Genomic DNA, 8,901 nt, shown 5'->3' with positions numbered 1-8,901 from the left:
CCTGTCGATGGGACAGCATTCGTAAACGATGCTGTCTCCATGTTGTGAGCCATGAGAGATGTTTGGATGGGCAATAATGCCGCATCATCACTCCTCATGAGCTCGTTGTCCGCATCACTACTATGAGGTGACGGCAACGGTGTCGACTCATTGTAGTCGACAATGAGCGACGGATCAACATCCTCACTGTTAAAGTGGGATGGATCCTTTAGCCCTGTTAACGCGACAGCCGCAGTGGCTGTCTGCGTTCCGACTAAGGCATTTGACGCGACCGGCGAATTAACGCGGCGCGTGCGCTTAGTGCGAGGTTGTGTGGGCGTCTTCGCAGACGGCCCACCAACGTTGCCCCTTTTGGGTGGCATCTTGGGCGCCGTGTATAGAAACACGTGCGCGAGAGTGATCGAGTGAACTAGCGGCGCGTAAAGCTGCTCGCAGTTCCTCTCTCTACTCTGTCGAATTTAAAAATGTAAATTCGTTCTTAAAGAGGGGGATGGTGTAACGGGCTAGAGTTGCCCTAATGTTACACAGTCCCCATTAAGTACATTTGGTACTTAAGGGGATGGTCAATTACTAAATAATAGTAATTAGACCCAACACTCGGGTGTGGTGCACATTTGTGACCAACCCTTGTGGATGTGATGCACATGGGTGCATTCACATTAGGAGGGATGACGCCCAGCGTCATCCATGATGACGGCTAGCGTCATCAGTTACGCGAGGTATCTAGAAAGATACGCTCGCAATACATATTAAATGATATCTATAGAGATATCATTTTAATTGATAAAAATAGGTATTTGTATTTAATTCTATTAAATACAAATCAGTCTGAAATTTACTACCTACTTGGTAAGTGCGCACGAGGAGACGGATTACCGCTCCCGTGACGTCACTTTACCAGAGTTCTTAGTGTGTTGGGTGAGGTCGCTTGCGCGCCCACCACAACTACCTCACTGCACGCAAGAGAAGCAGGTGCAAACCGCTTCCTCGCTGTGCTAGGGTGTGTGCTAAGTAGAGCGTGGCCGCATTGCGACGTGCCCGTCTACACTATTACTGCAGTGTTTTCTCTAAGTTCCAGACTTAGAGGGGCCGATTTAGCATGGCCAGTCCCGATCATTTAAGATGCTACTACTGAATCCTCCTGCTACAATTTTTGCGATGCGGTCGGCTCGAAAGCTCTTGCGAAACTTTAGACGCACCACCACCTTGCAATTCGGTGGATACATTTCCATTCCGTCACTCTTCAGTGTCAATAGGTTAAGTTGTACAAATCTGAAAGTAAATCAAAACCTACTCCTGCTCCAGACTGTTCGGAATCGCGGTCAAGTACCCAATTCTCCACTTCAGAAACCCAGTTTTCCACTTGTAAAAACAACCAGACGCTGCCTTTGATCACCTTCAGACGTGATGATTGCTAAATTAATAGCAAATCTGTCGATTAATAACTTCCCATAATGAGGCATGAGGAATGAACGTCAAAGCTTTCGCAGCCATCACAGCTTCGGTTTCGTCAAGGGCGATTTATATTTCCAACACAGAACCACGCGCAAACTCTAGCGCTGGTCCAGGACAGTGGAGATTACTATCATCAAGTAATTGTTCCTCACCAAATTCACGTCAACGATTGCGCTCATGTAAAAAATGCTGCAGCCGATTTTCTCTTGAAAGCGTCGTGGGCACCTCGCGTACAAGCACTTGCGTCGGCTTCATCGTAACTTACAAGATTCACACTCGTCTTAATTCTGCCAGCTACGCATGGCACCGTCTCTAGCACGCACCACTCTGTGTATATTAATGTATGGTTACACACACGTGCCAACCGCCAGACTCGAATCTACCGATCTCAACAAATTAGTTACACATCTGTTGAATGTTACAGGGGCATTACGAAGCCTAAAACGGGGTGTTCCGTTACATAGAATAATAAATATTATTTCCAGGACGAGGAATAAGAAATCTTATTTTCTATGAGTGGAAATTAATAAATAAGTACAAAATTAATACCTTTATTTATTTTGACTTAAATAGTTCCAATATTACCAAATTTGGTTCTATTGATGCAATAAGACATTAGCTTTATTGATTGGTTGATTTAAGACTAAGTCAACCGCACCAATCGTTATAAGACACGATTGTGCGGCGCGCAAGGAGGCGCCATACCTAGTTAGTCATAAACATAATAAGTTCAGCAGTAGATAGAAGATGTAATGGGGCACACATCGGTTAAGGGACCGATATTGTGGTACATTTAATTCTTGGGTAAAATACCGTTTTATCCTATTCTGAAATCATTAATTATTAAAATCCCATTTATTATGGGTATCAAATGATGTCGTCTGTGACGCCAGCGGTTTTGCAATCGGCTGTGCGTTAAGGCAATACGACACAGACGGCGCAGAGCGCGTCGTCTGTTGTCAATCGCGTCAGCTTTAACCAGCTGAACGCAACTATCCAGGGCATGACAAGAAACTCAATGCCATAAAATATGCACTGACTAAGTATAGGGTATATCTCTTGGGAGATAGACCGTTCATTGTATATACGGAATGGCGAGATGGCTGAAGGTTTTTGCGGAGTAAAACTTTTCCGTGGAGTATAAACCAGGACGACTTAACATCGTCGCTGATGCCTTTTTGCGCCGGCCCTATCTGAGCCGGCTGCGCAAATCAACAGTGAGCATGAGGCCACTGTTGCAACGATAAGTGTTTTGTCGTCAAAATTACTTGACGACGTCAGAAAAGCTTATCAAGAAGATAATGCTCTTAAGGGTTGATGGATTACCTTAGAAATTCACCCCAACAATCCTGTAAGGGATTTTCGAAATTGTATCGATTCTCAACAGATCGACCCACAACACGCAGTGGATTACTGTATTAAACAGCCATTGCTGGTGACACACCTCGTGTCGTCCTACCGACCCATAATGATTTTCGTTTAACCATCATGTATGAGTGCCACAATGCATCAATAAGTGGTCGTCGTGGACGTGATAAGGCTTATCTCACGATCAGCGCGACCTTTACTGGCCACGATAGTATGAGTTCGTCCGGAAGTACATACGTGCTTGCGAATATTGTCAACGAATAAAGCCCAGTGCTTCATCCCGTGCTCTGGTACAACCTCTGCCTGTTCCGGCAGAGTGTTGACAGTCAGTATCTATAGACTTCGTCTTCGGATTCCCGCGAAGACAACCACAAGATAATATTCTTCTTGTTTTCGTTTATCGTTTTAGCAAGATGGTATATCTTGCTGCCGTCCCGGAGTCGATCATAGTCAAGCTGTGCTCGTGTCTTTGTTGACAAGATATTTCGACTCCATGGGTTACCCGCGAACTGGATCAGATCGAGACCCTAGACTCACGGCGGGATTTCGGCAAACAATGTTCAAATCACTTGGAACACACTTAAAAATGTATACTTCTGATTACCTTGAAACAGACGGTCAGACGGAGCGTGCAAACCGTAATCTCGAAGAGATACTCACGGATACGTCCAACTTTAAAGAGTTGGAGCAAGATCTTGCCGATGGTAGAAAAAAATCAAACAACATTTTAGTGCATGCTTCTACAAAGCATACACCGTTTTTCGTGAATGGCTTACGCCACCGACGTATACCTACCCTGTTTGAAAGTAACTTCCATTCAAGGGGGAAGGGACTCACTCGAGCAATGACCGTTTTAGCTCTTGGTCATCACGCGTTGGCCCAAAGGTTAATGCGAAGGTGTTGATTTAATTAACATTGAAGTGAATAAAACAGTTATAACAATAATACTATTACTGACTTTGACAACGGTGCTGAAAGACTCAGCATCGAAAACAATATTACTAATGAGAACGAAAACACTATCGTTAATGAGGAGATTGATATCTCCGCAGTGCGCACCGGCCGCACAGAAACAAAAATATAACCGAGTCAGCAGGTGTTTCCTGCTGGCTAGAGAAGCAGCGGTGCGTTTCGTACAGGTGTTTGTCGCTGATGCGGTGGACGACAGAAACGGAACTCTGACAAAAATGGAAGAGCAACATACTTTCATTTACTGTTTATGAACTTGTCGTACTGTCTACGGTAAATCTACCAAACATGTAGTGACGATGTGGGCAGTAATAAATTACTTTTCAGGTATATCAGCCCGTTTCGTGTACTACATCGCCAAGGCAATGTATACACGATCGAGCTGCCTCGTAGGAGGCGTACGCATCCTACGTTTTATGCTGGACGCCTCCGCTCGTACCATTAGAACGAGGCTTCTTTCGATACTGGATCGTTTCGGAACGGTCTAAGGCGTCTGCCAAAGCCTGATGGTCCCAAGCTAAAGCCTTATGGTCTCTGGACAGAGTCTAATTCTCATGAATCAGACGATACACTATTTCCTCCATGAAAGAGATCTTCTGACGAGCTGTCACAAGCTCGTTTTAAAGCCACTGGTGTGTCCTTCCGCTCGCGAGTTAATCAGTCGCAACTTGCGCATAATTTCTCGACTGGTCACGAGAAAAATTATCAACCGTCACCGCTAACTCGCGGCGACGGGATCGCTCGTGAGCAATTTTCTTCCTCAGATAGTGAAGGGTGTGATCCACATCACGATGTTGATTCGGTTCGTCAAACGAGGCGAACCCGATTTTTCCTCTCCCTCCACATCCATTGCCGGGTTCAGGTGGTGAGAAGCATTTTCTTGTTGAATGTTTCTTGAATCACCGTGAAGCAAAGAGGTTCGACCGCGTAACTTGTTCATTGGCGAGGGTGGATACCCTCGCATGATAGTTGGGAACTTTGCCCCGAACGATGATGGAATTTTCAAGTCTCGTCCTGCAGTACGACGAGACCTCTCTTCGATAGAAGATTCATCAAAGAACGAGCGCTGCCCGCGCTAGTAAAAAGATTGGAGGTTTTCAAATCCATACGCGCATCTCTTGGGAGATGCGCGTCCTCCATGAAGGATCTATAGGGAAGTCTGCTTTCTTAGGTGCATGACCTGCACCCTTAACATAGCATGGACATGATTCCCCCCACGAGAAGCAAGGTATCTCTGCTCCTTCAGACAAAAGGTGCAGCTAATAGCGTGCACCGACAACGATCCGTTTCTCGAACTGTTCACGGATTCAGCTTGTCAAGCTAGACCTCACGGCCTATGTTTTACACAATCTGGCCAAAGGCTGTGCAAGCTTGGAACAAAGGTTTGACATCCTTTGCCGCTTACAAGAGCGCCACCGATGCCGGAAAAAGGCATCGATGAAGAGTTCCGTTTCATCCTCGCCAGGCGTGTGAAGCCTGGATGAGTCGAATAAAGGAATATGATATCGATCTTGGTCACACCAAACCAACAAATTCAGTTATTACTTAGAGAGCAACCAAGGCCTCTTTTCAGGGGCGAACCGCAACGTATTGCGGTCCCTCTACTGTTGGCTGATGTTAACAGTAACGTTAACTTGGCCCTTGGATTGATCTCCATAATCACTCCTTTCCTGGTGATGCAAGCATAGCAACGCCAGTAGCATTCTTCACTTCACGACCACTTAGTTCCTGGTGACGCATACTAACGTCACCCAGAGTGATCGTCGCCCACGAAGTCACTATCGTGACTCCACAACAACAGGTCCGACGAGTCAAACAACCTCGTCAATACCTCACTGGTTGTCACGTTAGAATTTAAAGGCTTAACGGACTTGTACCCGGGTGATCGGGCGGCCTTTCCAATAGCAACTAGTCGGGCGATGACGGTGACTTGGACCAGTCACCTACAATTAGTGTAGCAGGTGTCTTGACCCCGTCACCTGAAATGTCATCAACCAATAACATACCCCAGTCACTTCCAATGGGAGTAGGAGGTGACGTATCCCCACCGTAGACGCATTAGCGTCTACTGAAAAAATTGCCTTACTGACAGCTGCACTGATCCGTGCAGCTGCCAGCGTAGCGGCCCCGCAGCCCACGCGCACAGACTCTTTTGTCGCCATCTTGATTTTGGTCAAAATCAAGAATACATATGCAATCGTTATTTAGATTAAAATCATAATGCAAATCATTGGTAGTTTGATTAAAATCATAATTAAAATAAAATTGCTATTTTTATTAAAATTAATTATGGTAATTTCAGGGAAAGACTTAATACTCTCTCCCGTCACCCTACATCGGTCACTATAGTGACTCTTGGTTAGGGGGGGGTGATGTAACGGGGCGTCCTGTTGCATAAGTATTATTCCCTATAAGAGGGATTTATAATTGTCATTTCCTGTAAGAGAGTGCAAAATTATTAGCTTTATTAATTGTGACTTAAATAGTGCCAATATTACAAAATACGGTATTATTGATGAAATAAGACATTAGCTTTATCGATTGGTTGATTTAAGTCTAAATCAGCCCCGCCAATCGTTTCTAGACACGATTGTGCGGTGCGCGAGGAGGCGCCATACGCAGTTACAAAATAATATATTAAGTTCAGTAGTTCGTTACGTAGGAGACTATATAAATGGCTTTACTTGTTCTCTATTGTAACGAGGCACTACGACTTGTATTACTTCAGTACAAGTCCACTTCGCACTGCTTTAGTTGCGAGTGGTGCCTTACATTATTTCACGTAAACTAGTACGTGCAGAGAAAGACTTCTCTTCAAGGTAACTAGCTTAAAGAGGGTAAAATGAAAACTGCATTAATATAATTAAGTATTTCTTCTTTCTATCTGTTAACACTAACTTAATTATAACTAATATTAAACATGCAACTGAATTCTTATCTTATCTGTCTCTCTCTTTTGTTTATCTCTACAGCTGATTAGTCTGCAGAATAAAATGATGTAATGGTCTTTACCTATTTATGAATAAGAATTCTGAACATTACTATATAAAGTAATATCCTCCAAATATTATCTACCTTTTAGATAATATATTAATTAACAACCTTTCCGTGTTAATTTCATGTAACGATACACCCCGTTACATCACCCCTCCCTTAAACGACAATCACTCTGACTACTGTCATTGGATGGAGTGGTCACTATGTGACCACTTAATTTTAAAAATGATGTTGATTGGTCAGAACCGTCATTTTAAATTCCATCGCATGAACAATAAACTCATGCGGGGTGTCGATAGTACTGCGCCTTCGGCTGCGGTTCGTGCAGCCGCGGGTGACGCATTGTTATCTCTTGCGGCAGACGGAACGTCTGTTTGTAGTGTCTTCCACTCGCACAACACTCGATGTTGCGAGTGCACGTGGTGATTCACCACGAGAATACGACCCCTCTTTGGAGGTCGACTACGAATGCGAGTCGGACGAAATGGCCGACTCGGGGAGAATGGAACAGTCACCTGATAGACGTCAGGCGGCTAACTATATGAGCCTTCGAATGAGAGAGCTCATTCTGATAGACGAGATAATAGTCTATTTGGTTCCGACGATGAGGATGATCCCTCATCGCCGGTTCCGTTTCCATTACGGTCACCTGCATGTGTTTCTGTGCAAGGTGATGACGATGGCGTAAGCCATCGTAAGAAAAGTTCTTGTGGTACGCCTGCTTCAGTGGGTTCCACTCAGGGGAGTGAAGACAGTAAATGTCTCATCTCGCCCTTGAAAAGAAGCCGTGGCTTTTGCCAGAAAGGTTAATCAATAGCTTGTCTGGAGAAACTACTCCTCACAATAATTATCCTTTATTTATTGCGACAAAGCTACATGGCCTTGATCCCAGCGCGAAGAACTTTCGCGCTGAGGAAGATTTTTATCTCGATGCTTTTCTTAAGCATCGATGGTTTAGCGGCAAAAATAAGCGAGATAAAGTCTCGCTTAAGCAAGCCTAGAGCGCGTTCATTCGCAATGTCAAAGACATTCGACGCGAAGCCTGGCGTCAGATACTTCTCGCGATTCGCTTTAAGTTGAAGAAGCAAACTCGAACCGATGCAAAGTATAAACTGCATCGGTTGTCACGTGAGGCTGGGTTTTCATGCCTCATGTGCGGTGTTCCCTGTCCGTGTTTTGTTGACAACTCGAAGAGGGTAAAAGGGGATGCTATTCCCTTTCTTCGCCCAGGGGAAGGACTCGCATCTTTATTGAGATGCGTGGTGCAATTGACGTTTTGCAATCGATCTACAAGCGCCAGGGGCGAGTGTTTTCCGATGGGCCTTCCGAACCATCGGATGGGTCTCGTCATACTGACGGACGAGGCCCTCAACGTCAGCAACCAGCTGGGAACGAGGCTCCCAGCTGTCATGTGAAGGTGGATAACCACGCCAGCGAACAAGATAACTCGTTCGCTGCCCCTTCACATCACGTGGCTCTGTATACGTTCCACAAGGAAACGTTGACCACCGTGGGAATCCACCAATGGTTGTGGTGGAGGAGGGAAAATTAGATCCGACCCGTATGCGGATCTAATGTCGAAGATCGACAAAATCGATCACTACCTCCATGATTTGGAGGAGGGATTTGACCACGAGCGTGGCAAGCATCGCTCGTTGGAGCAGACGGTGCAGGCTCACCATATCAAGCGGTTGGAAGACCGTTCGAAGAGTGCGAACTCCATGTTGGAGTACGAACGGAAATACCATGCTGTTCGCGATGATCTGTCGTCAGCTCATCGTAGTATCGGTAATATTCGGAACCGGCATGAGAAAGTTCAGGTTCAACATGAGAATCTGGTTCGCGATCACAAGAATCTTTTGGGGATTCTTGAAAAGGGTGGTCGAATCCGTCCTCGGAAGAAGCCGCGTACTGATGGTACGGGCGGAGCCGACCAACGTAAAACGTAGGATGCGTTCGCATCCTACGTGGCAATTCTATTGTGTACGCATTGCCTCTGCGATGCAGTACACGGAAAGGACCAATGAACTTGGGTAGTAGTTTACTGCTACCCACATTAGTGACTAATCGCTTAGGTAAGTTTACCGTAGAGAGTAGCACTAGATCATTAAT

This window comes from Bremia lactucae, linkage group LG4, assembly GCF_004359215.1.
Source record: "Bremia lactucae strain SF5 linkage group LG4, whole genome shotgun sequence".
Classification (NCBI taxonomy): Eukaryota; Oomycota; class Peronosporomycetes; order Peronosporales; family Peronosporaceae; genus Bremia; species Bremia lactucae.
This window is presented reverse-complemented; position numbering follows the sequence as displayed.